Genomic DNA, 20,317 nt, shown 5'->3' with positions numbered 1-20,317 from the left:
TCAGCACACCTGCATCCTTTGGATAAATACCTAGAGTGCAATTTCCAGCACTTTATTCATGAAGCTAAGCATGCCGGTCCTTGCGACTGGACCGTATACATAATAGCTGTTCGCACTTCAGATGACAGGGCCACATGGCTGCTTTTTATCATGGGGACCTATGGGTCAGCATCCCATCGCTATTGCCATTCAGGGGGAAAAAAATATTTTCTGTGTCTCTTTAGGGACAGTGGATCCTGGATGTGCCAGCAGTTCTGTGCTGGTTCTGGCTCCGACGTTCAGTACAAACTCCATGGATCTAGGGAGTGCTTTTCATTTCTATGAGATGAAAATTATGCTCTCCTTAGACAATGGACTAATACTCAGCACTGAAGGGAAATGACCTATCAAGCCGTGACCAGACAAGGAGGAACCTTAAGCGCAAATCACTAAGCGAAAGAAGCCAATCTGAAAAGGCTATGTACTGAATGATTCCAACTATATGACCTTCTAGAAAAGGCGAAAGAACGGAGACAGTAAGAGCAGTGGTTACCAGGGGCTGGGTAGGGAAGCGTTAGAAGGCAGAGCACAGAGAACTGGCAGGGCAGTGGGACTATTCTGAATGATACCATCTGGTGCATGCATGTTCTTCTACAGTTGTCGAACCCCACGGAATGCACAACACCAAGAGTGAGCCCTGGCGTGAACTATGGACTCTGGGTGATGATGGTGGATCCGTGCAGGTTCATCAACCATAACCGGTGCAGGGGTGAGGGAGCACTCTGTACTGTCCCCTCAATGTTACTGTGAATCTAAAACCGCTCTAACAAGCAGACTATTTTTTTTAAAGCCTGTTAATTATGCTCTCTTCTCAGTGATGGACCAAAACTTAATTCTTATCAAAAGATTTAATCAAGCACCTCTACGCACCAGGGGCTGGAAACATAAGGTCTGACTCTTGGATATTGGAACCCGGTGGGAGGAAGGGGCAGAGGCTTGCTCTGAAGATCAGATGTGGCCCCTCCATGGGTAGTTCAGCACACTTTGTAACTCGTTCCTGGTGCTTTGCCAGTGGGAGCTTGGAACCTGTGGATTGTTTGAGGAGAATCCTGGATGAGTAGGGTGCGATCCTGAAAGGTCCTCAAGACCCACACCACCCTCCCTGGGGGGAAGGGGGCAAATCCCTCAAAGTCTAGTCTGGTCGTTAGTATATCGGCATTCAGTCGGTCTCCCTGGGTTTGAATCCCTGCTCCCTTCCTCGTGAGGTCCGTGATGTCAGCAGCTTCCCCTTTCTGTGGAAAGCATCCCTCTCTCTAAAACAAGGGTGCCAGTAACAGCCTATATATTAGGACTGTGTGTAGAATCAAGTAGGATAAGACCCAGAGAGCTTTCAGCCAAGTATTGGCCCAGATTAAAAACACAGCATTTAGCGTACATTATTTTTCCGGGTGAAGAGAAGTGAGTAAGCCATGAACTCATTATCTTCGTGACTATGTGCAGTTACACATCTTTTCTCTGAGATATTTGAAGTCCCTCAAAACTTGCAATACCCACTTGGCAACTTTTGTGTGCCCCGTGCAGGGACCGGGACCACACCAAGCCCCCATTCTGTGTCTTGTGGGGGCTCACTGTCAACCATCTGGCAGGCGTGTTCAGACTTTCCTAAGACAAATGTAAAAATCCTACGGGGTCTTTGTGGACCAAAGGTAAAGTCAAGGAGCAGCTCTCATAGAACTTTCTCCTGGAAAAAAAAAAAAAAAAGGTTACAGTGCTGTGGGTTTTTTCTTTTTCTTTTTTTCTGGTTCAGAGAGTTCCTGACATGCTTCTTCTTGTTTTTCTTCATACTTTGGGAGCAGCAGAAATGACACACAGCCCCTCCACAATCACGGGGCGCTATCCACTGGACCGTGATATATTTACTGAGAAATTTTTAATAAATAAACCACAGCCGTGAACCCATGTGCCCTTATAAACTAGCCGTTTCTCATGGGGAGAGTTCAGGAGTTTTTATGGAGCAATACCACATTCTCATGAGAATTTTATTAGAAATCAGAGACTTGAAATCCATCAAGCAGGAAATTTATGAGGTTACATGGGAACCATCCTTGCATTGTGTCATTCTGGGTTAATTTACTTCTTCATATTATGTTGATTTACTTTGTAAATTTCAGCCATGAACGTTGTTCTGAATTCCTCAGCAAATTCAAGCCAGCTAATTGATTTCTTGAACTTTTCACTTTCCATTTTTGTCCTTAAAACAAGATGGATAATTATTGACGGTCTACATAAGAAAACCCCCAAATCTGTGGGAAATGCACACTTCTGGTCAGAAACGTGTCCAAGCAGGTCTTTTCAAATGCCAAGGAATAAACAGAGCTTAGTGGAAAACATTTTTACAGCCACATGCAATTCTTTACGTCTCTAACTTTTCCGCTCAATAGTTTCTTCAAATAACTTTTTTTTAAATTGTGTTTTGCAAAGTACCCAGTTAAAATTGCACTTACCAAAAAAAAAATAATAATAATAAATAATTAATTAATTAAAGTAAAACAACTTGTTTATCATCATGTAACCCACGTTGGAAAATAGCCCAAACCCAGAATAGATGTTTGTGCCGGTGAAGTGGAGAGGAAGTGTTCTAAACAAGTGTTTCGTCTGGGCCCTGTTCCAGTATTTCATTAATTGTCGTGTTAATGGTGTGAGGAAGGAGGCCAGGCCAGCACTGACCTTGAGCGGAGTCGCGAAAATGACTGAGTGGCATAGAGACCAGTCTTCCATTAACCAGCTGACCCCTTTGCTGACATTTGAGCCTGACTCCTGGGTGACATCCCAAAACTAGCTAATTCCTCTTAATCTCTAAATTTAATTCTTAAATCGTAACTGTGTTTTCCCAGCAGACACTTGCTTGGGGACTTAAAGTTTACTGAGCTGTCTCCATGGCATGGTTGTTTTGTTTTAACCTTTTCTACCTATCCATTACCCAAAAGCTCCTAGGCACCTATTTTAGAAAAAATATCCACAAGGAAACAATGCAAGAAACCACTCTGCTTGCTTGGCTTCATGTTTCTTGGTGTCAGAGAATACCAGCTGGTCTGTCCCAGCTCAGGCCTTCTTTGGACTAACGGACCGTCGTCGTGCTTCCAAAAAGCAATTAATCATTGTCGACAGCTGATCTTTCCTGAGCGCTGCCCGTGTGAGAGGCTCTGAGCTACATTACATGTATTAGCACATTTACCGCTGGAAACTCTCTCAAAGTAGGTCCTATTAATCTCCCATTTCCCAGATGAAGAGCTTGAGGCTCAGGTTGGTGAAGCAGTCTCTCCGTGATCACACGAACAGGTATGGCTCTTACTTACCCCACTGAGCCCACTGTAGCAGACAGGACAGACGTGCTTTGCCTGCGGGAAGCTCTCATCCTCATTTCAGAAATAAGGAACTCAGGAACGAGGCCCATACTCAGTTCTGGTGGTGGCCGTCGTGTGTCTGTCACTGCGTTGGGGAAAAGATGCCCTGATGGCCAAGGAGCACAGGACAAGACCCTCCACATCGTCTGTCATCAGGGAAATGCGACTATGAACACCCCACTGCACACCTGTGAGAACGGCCAGAATCTGGAAGCACTGAGAACACCAACTGCTGGGGACGACGTGGAGAAACAGGAACTCTCGCTCACAGCCGGTGGGGATGCAAACTGCGCAGCCCCTTTGGAAGACAGTTTGGCAATTTCTTACACATTAAACATGCTCTTACCGTGTGACCCGGCAATGGGTATTTACCCAAAGGACTTAAAAACTTATGTCCACGCATACCTCCGCACATGGAGGTGGACAGGGGCCTTATAACTGCCCAAACTTGGATGCAATCAAGATACCCGTTAGTAGGTGATGGATAAATAAACAGGTCCATCCAGACAACGAAACAGCATTAAGTGCTGAAAAGAAACGAGCTCCCAAAGCATGAGAACACGGAGGAAACTTAAAGACGTGTTACTAAGTGAAAGAAGCCAATGTGAAAAGGCTACACACTGTGTCATTCCAACTATCTGACATTCTAGAAAAGGCAAAACTATGGAGACAGTAAGAAGATTTGCAGCTGGGGGAAGGGAGGCATAGACGAGCACAGAGGGCTTTTTAGGGCAGTGAAAAGACTGTGTGATATCACAATGGTGTATACGTGTCGTTTGGCACTTGTGCAAACCCACAGAATGCACACCAAGAATGAATGCTGATATGGACTACGGATTCTGGGTGATGATGATGCGCCAATCAATGGAAGTTCATCGATCACAACAACTGTACCACTGTGGTTCAGGATGTGGATATCGGGGGGAGGCCGAGTTAGGGGGGACAGGGGCTAAGTGGGAAATTCCATTCAATTTTGCTATGATTGAATGGAATCAAGCAATGTCTCATTGCTCTAAAAAAATAAACTCCATTAAAAAAAAATAAAACAAAGAAACAAAAATGTCCTGATGGCTCAGGAGCAGGGCACTTTGAAGCAGGGTTGCACCATACGAAGAAACATAAAAACAAATCAAAATGACAATGATATGGAGGTCATGTCCTTCGGGGTAATAAAGAGAGGGGGTAATACAATGGAGAACAGCAGGGAGACTTCCAGGTGGAGGAGGCCCCGAGGGGCAGGAGGGTGTGTCTGACTCAGGGCCAGGCCCGGAGGCAAAGGGAGTGCCTGGACCAGAGCCTCTCACTCGCCTGTAGTCCTTGCCTTGAGGGTTTTGCCTCTAGATTCTTCTCCCTCCCCTCCTCTGGCCTCATTTTATGACAATTGTTAACAAATTGGTTTGCTCCACGGGAAAGTCTGTTTGGCGAAGGACCAAGGAAAACACCCACCGAATAGAAACCGGTGTCTCACCGAGGGCCCCAGGAAAGTGCCACGGGCGACCATTTGTCTTCTGCAAGCGCCCACAGAAGCAGACTCCCCGGGCCCTCCCAGGGGTCGGAGGCCCCGGGGACATTGTGCTGCAGGTGGCCCGCAGAGGCGGAGCCCTAAGAAGGACTAACAGGTCTCGGCTGGGCCTGCTTCCCTTTCGCCTCGTTTGGGACCCGGGACGTTTTCAGCGTCACACAGGCACACCGAGGGAAGTCTTCCAGCCCCGGGAGAAACGTCAGCCCCGGGAGGAGCTCCAGGGGGCACACCCCCCAGATTAGAGGCAGTCCAGGGCGGGCGCTGCAGGGGGGCCAGCGGGCAGCGTGGTGTATCCCCGGGGCCCTGACTGCTGCCCCAGCCTCCTCCACATCCTCACCCCCAGCCGCCGGGAAGACCGCTGCCCCGGCCGAGACCTGGACGCTCGCGTTACACCTCACATCCAGACAGGCTCCCCACAGGTACCCTCACTGCAGACGGCCCCCCATGGGCCCCGTTACCACGTGCACTGGGAAGGTGACCCCATTTCCACGGATTCCTGCTTTCAGCCAACTGTCCTGTTGGGGGCTGCCCTGATGAGGGCTGCGGGCGCATTCTTTCTGCCTAGAGAGAGTTCTGGAACATTTGAAAAGGCTCTGGCTCAACAAGCGGCAAAAGGTCACAGGGGTTGAGCACTGGTCTTGCAGTGTCTTCAGCAACAGGTGCTGACTCAGCATAGGATGGCTGGTTTCTCCCACACAGCAATGACCCCACCGGTCTCTGCCCTTTCCATCCAGAAGGCTGAGCTGAAGGCAGGACGCGGGTCAAAGCCACTGCACAGACCGATTCGGATCACACAGAAAGCAGCTTCCTCACTGAGCGGGGGCAGAAACACTGGCCAGAGGCCAGCGGTGATGACACGCTCCCGAATGAAAATTAAGCGAACTTCTTAAATGTGTTTCTGTTCCGTGAGGGACCCCTGTTGTGCACTCAGAGGAGCGGGTTTCGGAAGCATCCACAGGGGAACCCGGGCGGCTCAGTCAGTTAGGCATCCGACTCTTGATTTTGGCTCAGGTCATGATCTTAAGGTCTGTGAGACAAGCCCGTATCCGGCTCTGCACTGACAGCACCCGCTTCTAATCCCCAGGGCTTAGAACCATGCCCGGAATACCCTAGGTGCTCAATACATGTTTCCTGAACAGATTGACTTTTTTAGTGCCTTCGACTCTGCAGTGAAATGGTGATGAGACCTAACCTAGGCTATTCCTCTTTTTCATGATGAACCCAAAATGAGGGAGGCCTCCAGACCCCGGGGCGAAAGCCCCTGACACTGACTGCAGGTCCCCGTGGCGGCTCGAGGGAGTGTGCACCTGCTGCCGAGGGCACCGGGCCCCTCCCTCCTCATCCGGCCATCACAGCCCGCTGACACTGACTGGGAAGTGCCGGACAGGGAATGGCAACTGTGAACCTTATCCTGGAGCCCTAGGAACCATTCTCTAGGCTCCTGGAGCAAAGCAGCAGAGCAGGCAACCAACTTCACTATAAATTCACCCTCTTGATTCCAAGTGAGGATCTTTGTGCTTTCTTGAAAATGCTGGACTCCCCGCCCCTCAGTCCCTGTGACGCTGGCCACGCCATTTACCCCAACACCTTCCTCTGGAGGGAACACAGAACGTCCCTGTGAGGAACCCCCTTGAGTCCCAGGTCTTCCCACTATAAAGGGTTTGAATTGTCCCTCCTCCTTACAAAAACCCATCTCCCCCTCTGCTGCTTCACCCCTCCTGCTTCCTCCTGCCCTTCCTCCACAAGTGACCCTGCTTCTCTCTCTCTAGATGCCTCCCCTAAGGTCCCAAGCGCATCTGAGTGTTCTCCACTAAGAAGGACTGCCCTACACCCTTCTCTCGCCCCACTCCCTCCTCGACTCCCCCCTTCTCCACCCCCATGCCTCACCCCCTGGGGCTCAACCCCAGCCTCTGCGTCCATTGCCAGCGCTCTCCCAGACAGTGGCAGCCGCCACCGGCACGCGGGCTGTGTCTGATCTCAGCTCTCCTTGCTAGGCTGAAGGGTGAGTACAGGTGACACTCTCCTCCCAGAGTCACAGGAGTGAAGGCGGGCTCGGGATCAGAGCCCTGAACTACTTTCCCATTCAGAGCTCCCCTCTCCCATGCCCCTCCCCACCCCAGGACCACCTAACAACGCGCTCTCTCCCTCACCCACAGCTCAGCTGGTCCCCCTCCTTCCGCTCCCACTTGGGCTGATTTTCTGCACCGGTCCCAGGGCTGCCCTGTGAGCTGGGACACTTCTTCACTCCCCACAAGCCGCCCTGGGTCAGTGCCTCCCACCCCTACACTTCATCCCTGGACGTGACGCCCTGGCCCCTTCTCTTCCACAATGCAATGAAGGGCACAGGCTCCCTGCTTCCACTTTGGGGGCTTGCTTTTGAAATGGGGAGTCCTTCCTGCAGGAATCGTGAAAGCAGTGCACACAGACCTCCCCGGTGTGTCTCCAACAGTGCAGAACAGGGCTGAGGCAAAAGACATTTTGAAATTACTTAGCATCCAATCATTGGTTTGTTCATATTCATAGCGTTCTTTAAACAGCACACAGTTTTCCTTCGGGAGGGCCAGGCAGTAAGCCTATATCAATTCCATCGTCCTGGCTCCCTTCTAAAGTTAAAGAGGCCCTATAGGTTTGTCCCGTAGAAAAGGTAACAGATGCACTAGAATCCAGTTGACAGTTAGGGTCAAGATTCCTCCAGAAGCAGGGCGCCTGGGTGGATCGGTCGGTTGAGCGTCAGACTCTTGACTTCAGCTCAGGTCACATCTTGCAGTTTGTGAGTTCAAGCCCCGCACTGGGCTCTGCACTAGCGGTGTGGAACCTGCTTGGGATTCTCCCTCCCTCCCTCTCTTTTTCCCCCACCCCTCTAAAATAAATAAATAAACTTTTAAAAAAGTAAAAAAAAAAAAAAAAAAAAAAAAAGATTCTTCCAGAAGCAATTACTCTGGTCCTTACCACCTTTTCATTCATTCACTCATTCACTTTTCATTTTTCCTTTAGTTATTTAACAAATTCTCTTTCAGTGAGGTTGATTTCTGTCTGGATGCAGCACTGACACCTTGGATAGGCTCTGTCTGGAGAGCTAGTCAGAGAAGCCCTTCCTTCCTTTCCTTTCCCACCCATCTCCGGGTCAGTCCTTAGGCAGTAAAAGGAAACGCCAATTCTACGACATGTTTACAGCATCCTAATAAGAGAAACCACAACACTTTGTGCCACACCGTATAATGACACTGTTTGCAATACTGTCTCTGGGACACTTAGCAATTTTCAAGATACTCTCTTTATGCTTTTCCCATCCCACAGAAAGATGCTATTTTTATTTGAAAATTGATGTAATGTCTACTACAAAGGTGGGGAGGAAAATAAAATACATCATTGATTGGGAGGCCTCCACGTGGGGGTGGGGAAGAGCAGACAAATGCAAAGCAAAGTTCTTAGCTCTCGACTCAAGCCATCCTGCTGATGGCTGTGGCCAGGTCACCGACCTGGGGCCTCAGTCTCCTCATCTGTCGAGTGGGTCTAACCTAACAGCTGCTGTGCAGGGACATCATGGAAGTAAAGTGCCTACCGTGGTGTCTGGCATTTTAGACTCATAATAAATGCCAGTGACAAAAACAAAACAAAACAACGCAAAGAACAAAAGAAAGAAACTTGGTTGAACTACTGTGGCAGTGAACCTCGTGCTGCACATCAGCTTCTCCCCTTCCACGGCCCCCTGCCCCCACAGCACGGCGGGCTCCAGTTCCAGCCACCACCAGCCCTCATGGCCCCCCTCATACAGGTCAAGAAAGGGCTCCCCGATCTGGGTTGGGTTGGACTCCCTCTTTCCCAGATGCCTGCTGCGAAATACCACTCACACAGCCGTGCCCGGTGACCCTCCCACCACAGCCCCGCTTTGTCACACACAAGACCGGTGTCCATGCCTCCTCAGTGCCCTCGATGGATCTGGATACTCAGTTCTCCCATCAACCGGTCTCACTCTGGGCAGGTGGAGCCCCATTTTCCTCCACGCCCCAGTTTAAAAGCCCCTGTGGGGCCCGGAACCTCAGCCAGACATCCACACACATGCACCTTGGACTCCTTCTCACAAAATCCAAGGCAGACATGCCCCTGGCAGAGGCATGGGCTTCCGCTGGAACAGGCTGGCTGGGAGGGAGCACCTCAGGAAGAACGGTATCAGCTGGGAGCCCTGGAGGAGAGGCTGTCAAGGAGCCCGCCCAAAGCAGGTGGTGGGAGCGGCCAGGAAGCAATTACTCTGAGCTCCACGGACGCAAGAGGCATCTCAAGTAAGTGTTAGTGCAGGTGTGGACCCTTTCCTCGCGCCTTTCCAACAGCCCCTCAATGTGCATCCTGCCCTGTGGCCACCAAAGCTCTCAGGTGCAGTGCTGTGTGGCCGCTCTTTTCGCAGTGTCTTGGGAGTTCTTGTCAATTCGTCTTGGCCCCGAAAACGGAAAGCTGGAGCAGTGGAACCCCATCACATGGCCCCTGGTGGGGCATGGGGCTGGTGTACAAGGAAAACCTTCGCATGGCCAAGATGGGGGTGGTTCTTGGCTTGAACTCAAGGGGAGCGTTCATGAATCTCCCTGGGGGACGGGAAGAGGAGCCTGGGGCAATCAGAACTTCTCCCTCAGTTATGGGGTCTTTTGGGAGGTGGTGGGGGTGTGGCAGAGGGCTACCTTATACAGGCTATAGGGACTAGAACCACCTAGAATCAGGTCGTGGCTGTCTGTGACATTAAATCATAATCGCAGCTATAGTTTACTGACCCAAGCACTGTGCTAAGCACGTAACGTGCCTCGTCTCAATTTACTTCAGTTCGTCATACTGTCCTCACTTTCTAGATAATGAAACTGCTGTTTAGGGAAAACAAGGGATTCATCCAATGTCCTAAGCTGGTAGTTGTTAGAGTCACAAACAGAACCTAGCTCCGTCTGACCATTTGCCCCCCTTTCCTCACCAACCCCACGCACCTCCTCATGGCCCCCTGTCACCCCATTTTCCCCAGACACACGCACGGCCCTCTGCAAAGCCTCATCACCCACTGACGATGCACACATTCACTTCCCTGCACAAGGTCCCAGATGGCCTGCACCTCCTCTTGGCTTTACTTATCATGCCGTACTGATTCTTTAAAACACTCTGAGGGATCCTGCCAGCCCCGGCTGAAGCCGCCTGGTGCCCACAAATGGACCAGCTCACCTGCAAGCATTGGCTTCCGATGATGCTGCTTACACTGGCAAAGAGCATTAGACCCAGCCTGTCACAAGGCTATGCTTCAAACAAAGGCTGTATTAGATGTGTAAATATTTGGGAAATTGGAAAGTTGAGATTTTAGACAAAGATTCGGTCATCTGCATCCCCAAAAAATGCTTAGATACAAAGTGGTTTTAATGCAATCTATTCTCCTTATGATAGTCATTAGGGCTTTGTACAAATGTTCTGGTTCTCCTCTCCCTTCGGTCACATGGAACTATGTCCCTTTTGATGTAAAGCATGGCCATGTACGTGCTCTGCCCCGTGAAATGCGAAAGCATCTGATGTGTGTCACTTCTAGGTGGGAGTTTCAAGTTGCCGTGTCTCCATCTACTTTCCCTTTCCTGGTGCAGCGATCATGGGAACACGTGTTCCAGTGGGGCCCCCCTAAGTCTAGACCCCTAAGGAATTTCCAAAAGCAGGGACACCTGCCAGTCCGACCAGACAGGCAGACTGAGCAAGAAAAAACTTTTAGTCCTAAGTTCTGAGAGTTTTTGTCTTTCGTTGTTGTCTGTTACTATAATAATAACCTAGCCCGCCTGACTAATACCATCCTATCAGCACTTTTCATAAAAGAAGGAGCCAGGAAGTGGGATGGCAGAGAGGAGGAGGAAAGAGGGGGGACAGGAGGTAGAGAGGGCACCTTGAGAGGGAGGAGGGCACTCCTGACATCACATGTCATGTTCTCTGTTGTAAATGAGTCAGTAAAACACAAGAGCTGCTTGGCGTATTAAAACAAAGGATCCAGGGGCACCTGGGTGGCTCAGTCGTTTAAGTGTCCAACTCTTGATTTCCGCTCAGTTCATGATCTCAGGGTTCGTGAGTTCAATCCCTACATTGGGCTCTGTGCTAACAACATGGAGCCTGCTTGGGATTCTCTCTCTCCCCTTCTCTGCTCCTCCCCAGCTCCCACACACCCTCTCTCTCAAAATAAATAAATAAACTTAAAAAACATAAGAAGTAAAATAAATAAAATTAAAGATCCAGGTCATTTGGTCCGTAATGACACCTCAATGTAGCACTGGGCAGCAGAGCTTTGCAGAGGTCATTTCTTGATCAAATTTATGTCAGTTAAGAAACTTAAGCTGTACAGATTTTCAATTCTGGATGATGAAAAACTTCCGGAGAGGGCTATCAAGCCATGGGAAGACCTCGGGGAATCTTAAATGCATATCACCAAGGGAAAGAAGTCAATCTGGAAAGACTACATACTGAATGATTCCAACTATATAACATTCTGGAAAAAGCAAAACTACGGACAGAGTGAGAAGGTCAGAGGTTTCCAGGGGTAGAAGGAGGAATGAATAGGTGCAACACAGGGGAGTCTTAGACCAGTAAAAACACCCTGTATGATATTATAATGATGGATACATATCATTATGCCCTTGTTCAAACCCATAAAGTGTGCAACGGCCAGAGTGAACTCTAACGTAAACTGTGGACTCGCCGTGATTGTGACATGTCACTGTAGGTCCATCAGTTGTAGCCAATGCCCCACTCTGGTGGGGGCGATGGTAATGGGGGAGGCAGTGCACGTGGCAGGGCAGAGGGTACACGGGAGTTTAGTGCCCTCCGCTCAATTTTGCTGTGAACCTAAAACTGCTCTAAAACATAATGTCTATTGAAAAGGGGAAAACTAAGTTCTATTTAAAAGGGGAAAATAGTGATGTTGACACAGAATGTATTTAACGCCGCTGAACTACATGGTTAGACGCGGTCTAAAGGGAACTCATGCAACTCAATAGCAAAGAAAAAATCTGATTTAAACATGGGCAGGGGCACCTGGGCAGCTCAGTCGGTTAAGCGCCTGACTCTTGATTTTGGCTCAGGTCATGATCTCACAGTGTGTAAGACCAAGCCCCATGTCAGGCTCATGCTGTGAGCACAGAGACTGCTTGTGATTCTCTCTCCCTCTCTCTCTCTCTGCCCCTCCTGTGTGTGCACTGTCTCTCTTTCAAAATAAATAAACTTTAAAAAGTTAAATAAAAATGGGCAGAGATCTGAATAGACATTTTTTCCAAAGAAGACATATAGATGGCCAACAAGCACGTGAAAAGACGCTCAACAGCCCCCAAAGCAGTCAGAATGGCTAGGATCAAAAAGACAAGAAATCACAAGTATTGGTGAGGGTGTGAAGAAAAGAGAACCCGTGTGCCCTGCTGGTGGGAATGCAAACTGGTGTAGCCACCCTGGAACACAGTCTGGAGGTTCCTCAAAACATTAAAAATAGAACTACCCTATGATCCAGTAATCCACTTCTGGGTATTTATCCAAATATTAATCAGCCATACAACAAAAGAGATCCTGCCGTTTGCAACAACAAGGATATAATGCTAAATACATAAATACAAATGATCAGTCAAGAGAACTGTATCCTACACTCTACACACATAATACACGGTTAAGATTTAAAGAAAGGTGCACACCTAAGTATTCATTGACATCACCTGTCTCTGCATCAAACCTCCATCTGGTTTCCCAGTGTCGTGTTTATTACGCATCTCAGTGGGGACGGAGGGGAGCCATTTGAATGTACTGACAGCACATTCAGAGGACACAACACAACAAAAAAACGGATCTGGGCCGCCTTCAGGGCACATTTAAGGAGTATGACCAAGACCTCGAGGAGGATAGTCATCATACAATGCAGTTTCCTGCAGCCAAGTGCAAGTTGCATTGACTCAGGACCTTGACTTTGCCAAGAGGGACAAAGCAGAGTGTGACAGGGGAGCTAGAGATGCCTGGGAGGCAGCCACGCAGTGATCAATGGTGCATCTCTGCTGGGTGGTGGGGAGGAAAGTGAGGAAAGGCACTCCAGGGAAGGACTGCAGGTCCCCAGGTCCCCAGCGTCAGGAGACGGCAGGAATGGGGGCACTGGAGCAAGCAAGCCCCAGAGCAAGAACGCGACGGCTGAAATGTGCAGTAGCGGGCGTTGAGATTCTGGAGGGATGGCTCTGAGGGTGTGACCGGCATGAATGTCTGAGCTGGAAGGCAGACACCATTGAGAAGAAAGAGGTGAGGGACCGCGAGTTCTCCTTGAAGAGCATTCACTACAGTGGGTAACAATGTAGTCATTCATCTGTGGACTCCGACTCCTATACTCGTGTATAACTAGACTGTTAGCCCCTCCAGGGCGGAGAAAGGCTGCCTGACTGGTAGTAAACTAGGTCGGCTTCTGAGATGTAGGAGGAGTTGGCTAAGTTGTCGACTGAGCTCAGTTAAACAAAAAGCCAGATGGCGGGCAGGCACTGGCTTCTCATGGTTGTACCAGAGCGAACTACCCATGTGTAGTGCTTCTCCCACTGCAGAGCCATAAGAATAGTTATTTCATGCTGGGGGTGAGTTAAGACATTGGGAGGAAGGCTGCTTTTAAAAATCTGTCTGTTGGACAAGATGGCTCCCAGCTGGCTGGGCCACACCACTCTTCTCCCTGGCTTTCCGCGGCCTGGTCAGGGGCAGGTGAACAGACAGAAACACAGAGGGAAGTGTGTGTCATGGAGGGAGAGAGCAGGGAAGCGCAGACCCCTGTGGAGTGTAAGTGTGAGCTGGCGTGAGAGAGGGAGCTCGTGTGAGTGCGCATGGAAGTGTTCAGGTGTGACTGCGTGTGTTTGAGTGTTAGATGTGTGCTGGGGCATGTGTGTTCAAGCGTGAACACGTGTGTTCAGGTGTGAACACGTGTTTGAGTCATTAGGACTGTGAGCGTGCTCAGTTGTAAGCGCGCGTGTTTGAGTGCGAGTGTGTTCGGGTGCGAGCGTGCACGTTTGCCTGTGTTGGTTGTGTGCTGGGGGTGTGAATGTGTTGGGGTGTGAGTGTGTGTTTGCTGGTTGTGTCGGTATGAGTGTGTTTGGGGGTGCGAGCGCACACGTGTGAGTGTGTGTTGTGGTGTGACCGTGCGCCGCAGGGACAGGTCAAAGGGCAGTGGTGGTGAGGGAGGAGGGACTGATGGAGGAAGAAGGGCAGGGCCAGCCCAAGTGCAGAATGTCACTAGAGCGGACGGACAAGAGGGAAGGGAATGCCCTCACAGCCCACAAACATCCAAGAGGCATCAACAGCAGGAAAGGAACTGACTTTGCCAGCAGGTGGAGAGGGAAGCGCGAGTAGGGGGTGCGATTAGGAAGAGGAAACGCAGTGGCCCGTCAGGAAGACTTCCCGGTAGCATCACACTGTGGACTCGGGACACCGCGGCTGGTCTAGAGCTGCCCTCCTGGGGCCCCGCGAGGTGGGAAGGGCCAGAGCCCCGGGGGGGGGGGGGGGGACATGGTGGGCACGGCCCAGATGCCGGAGTGGGGGCAACGCCAGGCAGGTGCTCAGGGAGGTGGTCACCTGCCAGTGCGCGGACAGAGGGTGACCCCGGGGTCCCCGCCTGCAGGCTGCACCCTGAACCTGGAAGGGGAGTCCCCGTGGCCCGCCCTGCTCACCTCCCGCCTGCCAGCGAGCACCGGGTGGGTGGCTCTTGACCTCTTGAAAAAAAAACAGGGTCATTTCCTGAAACAAAACCAGGTGAACTGAGCCAAGTCAGCCGGTAATTCCTACCCCTTGCAGCTGGCCTCAGCGCCAATGTGGAAAACTACTAGGCTGCAGAAAACTTCCCCGTAGTGAAGGTTTCGGATTTGATATATAAAACTGGACAGGGGATGCCGGAGAGGCTGGTCATCCCATGAACCTGCACCCAGCTGCCATCTCCCGGACAGAGAACTCTGCTTACGACGGCCATGGTGATCCTGCCTGTGTTTTTTGTCCTTTTTCGGTCCCATGAGCCAAAGTAAGTTTTAGGGGAAAAGGCATGATTTATAAATGGCAACTCTAGAGTAGTAACCACACATGATGATGAATGACAAGGAGGAAGTGCCCTAGGGCACGCGGGCGTGGGGAAGAGCAAGGTCTTAGGACAGATAAAGACAGCCAAGAGGTAGAAACCACCAAGGCGGTGCGGGGGGAATGTGGTGCGGCCATACCCCATACCAGGGAATATCATTGAGTCTCCAAACAAGGAATGGGATCCTGACACCGCCAACAGCACAGATGAGTCCTGGGGACGTTATGCGAGGTCAAACGAGCCAGTCACTTAAGGGTAAAAGCCGCTTGACCTGACCGCACTCATGTGAGGCCCCTAGAGGAGCCAAACTGATAGAGACAGAAAATAGAGCGGAGGCTTCCAGGGCCTGGGGAGTTAGGATTTCACGGGGACAGAGTTTCAGTCTGGGAAGACGAGAAAGTTCTGGAGGCTGGATGGCCGAATAACAATGGGAATGCGCTTAATGCCACTGAACGGTACCCTTAAAAATGGTTAGGATGGTAAATTTGTGTATTTTTTACCATAATTTTGACAAGTCAATAAGGAAAAAAAGAGAGGTAGGCTGTTGTTAGCAGTCTTTTGCAGAGGCCAACATTCCCAGAGCATTTACAACGGGGAGCAGGCCTGTGCCAGGCTCAACGTGGGGTCCACCGCCCAGGTTCAACACACCCCACTCCCTGGACGGCCTCCTCCAGGGGTGTGCAGACCATATGGTCCTCGGCTCGAAACCCCCCAACCCAGGCAACGGAGCAAAGAGGAGGGCACCGGAAGCTTTATTATTATTATTATTAACTATATATTATATTACATATTATTTATAATTCAGTAGTAGTAGTAGTTTTTTTTATTAGTAGTATTATTAGTATCAGCAAGGGGCACCTGGGTGGCTCAGTTAGCTAAGGGTCTGACTTCAGCTCAGGTCATGATCTCACAGTTCATGAATTTGGGCCCCACATCAGGCTCTGTGCCAACAGCTCAGAGCCTGGAGCCTGCTTCGGATTCTGTGTGTCTCTCTCTCTCTGCCCCTCTCCTGCTCACACTCTGTCTCTCTCTCTCTCCAAAATAAATAAACATTAAAAAAAGAGTATCAGCAAGATGTTGACTGGCAGTTATTATAATAAAAGCCACCGCCATTGAGGGTCTACTCTGTGTCAGATGCTTTATACACATGTTTAGTATTCAAAGCAAGCCAGTGAAGTAGGTATTCTTAGCTCCCATATTAGGTTATAGGCTGAACCGTTTCCCTGAAATATGTATGTCAAAGTCCAACATCTAGTCCCTCAGAATGTGACCTGATTTGGCGATAGAGTCTTCACAGAGGTGATCAAGTTAAAATGAGGTCATTGGAGCAGGCCCTGATTGATACGACCGGTTAAACTGCTTCCTAGGACTGCCGTACCAAAATACCACGGCGAAGCCTGGGGGCTTAAACAATGAAAATGTATTCCTCACAGTTCTGGAAGCTGCAAGTGCAAGATCAAGGTTCTGGCTGATTCGGTTTCTAGCAAGGCTGTCTTCCTGGCTTACAGAGAGCTGCCTTCTTGCTGTGTGCTCACAGGGCCTTTCTCTGCGTGGGTGTGTGCGTGCATGCGTGTTTGTGTGTGGAGAGGCAGAGAGAGAGAGAAAGTGTGCTCTCTCGTGTCCCTTCTTACAAGGACACTACTCCTACTTCTTTTCTGAGACCAGGGAACACAGCCAGACACATGCAGAAGTGGTGCAGAGATTCCCCACAATCCGGAATACAGCCTAAGTCAAGTGCACCTGCTTCTCAGGGTTCACCCTCATGTTATAGGAATCCACAAAGAGGATTCGATGGGGTTGTTTGCTCCCATTCAACATGGCGGACCCGTATCAGGTGGAAACTCACACCAAGCCCAATGGAACTCAATTGGTCTTCTTCTAGGTTTGTGCCATGGTGTGGTTGTCACTGGCCTCGTCCCTTAGTCCCTTACCCCTGGTGTCCCTGGTATCCCTGTGGGTCTTCTGTTACTCCCAACACACACAGTACAATCCACAACAGCTTTGTAGGGGGAAACCTATTGCCATCACCATTCTTAAAAAGCAACAGGCATGTAAGGTTTTTTGAGACTTTTCCAGAAGTCTTTAGGAAACAGATTAATTCCTCCTGTACCCACACTGATGTATTTGCCGGATCTCTCCTTCAGATAAGTGGGAGCATTTGACATATATTCACCAACATACTGAAAGTTTTTTCTCACAGTTTCCACAAACCTTTTGCTATCCTAACCTTACCAACATATCAGCCCTTCCCCTACCACATACTCATACATACATGAGTGAATATGTAAATACTATTCACTTAGTATTTACACATCCAGCGTTGTATAACAAACCTTCATATTCCGGGGTTTTATTCCTCACACGCTAACCCTGTTAGCTTCTATTGCCTCATTTTACAGATGAATACCCAGAAACTGGAAAGGAAGAATATCTCAAGACCATACAGTTGGTAAATACCCTTGAGGGCAGCCTGGTGTCCGTGCAAAGGCTAATTCCTACTCATCCTCTGAGCAGGGGCCCTGGTACGAACGAGGAACACGCACACTACCAGTGCGTTCCAACTTGAGTCGAATGGCTGTGGTCGGGGAAAATTCTAGTCATGTCAGACGGACTTTCACGTTTAAAACAGGGTCAGTGCTCCTGGTGGTCAGACTCTAGGGAAATGGACTAGGAAATGCTTCTGACGTCATGAGACACAAAGGACTCCGGGACTCTGATCTCTCCCAGTAGATGCAGTTTTTCCATGTGGAAAGAAAGCAGTCACCTCAGATTGGTCAGTGGCCAGTGGGAACCATCCCCAGAGCACGGTAGACATCACACATGGAAAATCGGCCTGCATCGTTTTGTCCAGTCGCGGGAAGGGCATCCTTGAATGACTCCGCGGGCCAGAGGTATGGAGCAATGGGCTTCTACCCGGTCCCAAGGGGGGGCCTTGCAATTTAATGACAACCCACAATTGTAAATTTCCTTTAGTTCATTTGCTTGTTTACGTTTAGGAAGAATCTTTTTTAATGGAAAACCCAGCCAAAAAGGAAAATACAACTTGGGGTTTTTTTGTTTGGTTTTAGCCTAAAGACGATGGTTTTCCATTCACAGGAAAACATACCAGCTTAACATTTGCACTGATTTCTTTGGACTTCTTTCAACGAGTTATACTGTTTTCAGGTAGCAAATATTTATCAAGCACTTGTTACACGTGTCAGACATAATGCAGTGTTTCACCTGATCCCTCCAACAACCCAGCAGGGAGGGAACTGTTTACCTCTTCCCCATGCTGCTGATGAGGCCAGCAAAACTTGGAGACACTCTTGCCCAGAGCCGGAGGTCCACGCTTACGTCACCACAGGACACGGGAGCGAAACTCCACACCTCATAACTTTCCTGTCTATGCCAGCTTCATTCAACCTGGAAATAAGCACATTTTAATAGCAACCCTAAGAATTATGATCTGTTGCAGATTATATGTGGGCCCCTAACCCTAATGCTTTTCTTCCCAAGACCTTCTTCAGACCTCACCGTGTGCTTTCTGGGGCATGATTCTCCACTGTTCTGTGAAAACAAAGGCATGACTGCACGGGGGATGGCTGAGGCTTGTCTCCTCCGAGTCCCCTGCCTCTGAAAACCCCATCCATCACAGGACTCAAAGGCCAGGCTCTCTGTGAGTCTCCTCTTTGCGGCTGTCTGAAACTGTCCCTTTGCTTTGTATTTCCAGCGAATCTCTTACCCCTGGTGTCCAAAGAGAAAGCAGAAATACCTATTTCTAGGTATCGTGCACAGTCCACCACATGTCAGCAGGACCCAAACCGGTTGTCCTTGCAACAACCAGTCTCCTCCTGAGAGATGAAAGCCTGTGCCACCCCAAGGCGGCCACCGTATCCTCAGAGGAAAAGCTGGCCCAGGTCACTGGTGCGTGAGATTATGAACGTGGGTGGCTGTGGCAGGAAATGTGGGGTGGCCACACACAGGCCAACTCCTGCTTACCACTGGGAGCCATTGCCCCTTGTCCACACAGCCTGGCTCAGATTCAGGCAGGTGTTCAAGGCAGAGAGTTTCTGGGATCCTCTCAGACCTACTGACCCGGCCTCTGGAGGATGGACCTGGGAGATTTAGTGACCAGACCATCAGGGACGCTAACCCCATCATCTCCCCGCAGTGTGCAGGGCTCTGCGCAGAGCTAGGCCGATGGAAAACTCTGGCTCTGTTCTGGCAGCAGCTGGGAGGCAGGAGGGAACCCGGAGGGATGTGGAATGCGGGCAGACACAAATCCCCGCAGGTCAAGCCCGGGCCTTGCACCCATAGCTTCTCTGTAAAGTAGGTCCCAAGGCAGAACCGAAGACCCGGGCCCACTGGGTCTACAGTGCTGTCCCCACCCAAGTGGGGGGCTGAGGCAGGACCGGTTTGCGTTAACACAGACACCTGCCCGTAACTTCGATTTGCTCTGTGCATCTTTGGATTTGAACTCCTGGCTGAAGGACGTGGATAAACGTCTACTTTATCTAATTCCCAGCTCATATGCAGCCTCAAGCGGCCGATAGCCATAGGGACGCCTCTCTGCGCCGCACCAGCTGGGGCCCGACCCAGGGGAGTGTGTGACCGCCCCCCCCCCCCCCCGCCCCTTCCCGGGAGGGCCGCGGGAGAGAAGCCAGAAGGGCCGTCAAATCTAGAAAAGATTTGCAGAAAACGCGCCAACTACAAACGCACCAAATCTGGAGGCCGGTCTGGGAAACAATATGGCGCCGAAATAATGCGTGGGGCACCGGAAGTGGCGTGCTCTCGGTGAAAATCAGCACAGCTCCACCCCCACCCTGCAAAGTGCACGAGAACCCGGGCGCCCCGAGCGGGGCCCGTGAGACCCGCAGCTTTCTGTCCCAGGGCGGCATCGGAAGTTGCTACTGGGACTTGTTTTGCACCCGGGCATTTTGGGTCGCAGCGCCCCCCGCAGGAAGCCCCGAGCTGCTTGTGCCTCTGGGGTCCCTGGAGGGCTCGGGCGCGGTGTTTACGAGGCTAGCTGTAAATCCCTCAGAGCCGGAGCCTGCCCGGGGTAGCCACCTTCCTCGTGCAAACCGTGCAGACCTTGCAGACCGTCCTTCCGGGCGCGCTGCTGTGACTTTCCACCGGGGCCGCGCTGAGCGGGCGGCGGGGCTCCAGCGGGCTGTGCCCCTAACAAGCTCCGCCCACCGGGAAAACCAGCAAGGCCTGGAGACCAGGATCAAGAAAGCACGGTTCAGCTGCTCTGCACTTCACTTTGATCGCCTTTTGATAGTGGTTTTCTTATCACATAAAGGAAGAGGGTTTTCCTCGCCCCCTAAAATACCACCGGTTTGTTCTGGGCTGCCTCCGGAGTAGAAC

General features: G+C 50.5%; 1 long non-coding RNA gene across 2 annotated transcripts; it reads right to left on the bottom strand.

Annotated features, from left to right (window-relative positions):
- Window positions 1-868: 868 nt before the first annotated feature.
- On the bottom strand, window positions 869-20,108 carry LOC111560073. Of its 2 annotated transcripts, none has more exons than XR_006596213.1 (5): window positions 19,670-20,108; window positions 18,231-18,373; window positions 3,572-3,681; window positions 3,336-3,468; window positions 869-1,720 (listed from the first exon to the last, which is right to left on the bottom strand). It is a non-coding gene; the product is annotated as an uncharacterized LOC111560073 (long non-coding RNA). The 2 variants fall into 2 exon arrangements; XR_006596214.1 differs by having other exon boundaries at window positions 3,336-3,462.
- Between the last annotated feature and the right edge of the window lie 209 nt (window positions 20,109-20,317).

The sequence above is a fragment of the Felis catus genome, chromosome B1, assembly GCF_018350175.1.
Source record: "Felis catus isolate Fca126 chromosome B1, F.catus_Fca126_mat1.0, whole genome shotgun sequence".
Taxonomy (NCBI): Eukaryota; Metazoa; Chordata; class Mammalia; order Carnivora; family Felidae; genus Felis; species Felis catus.
This window is presented reverse-complemented; position numbering and strand designations above follow the sequence as displayed.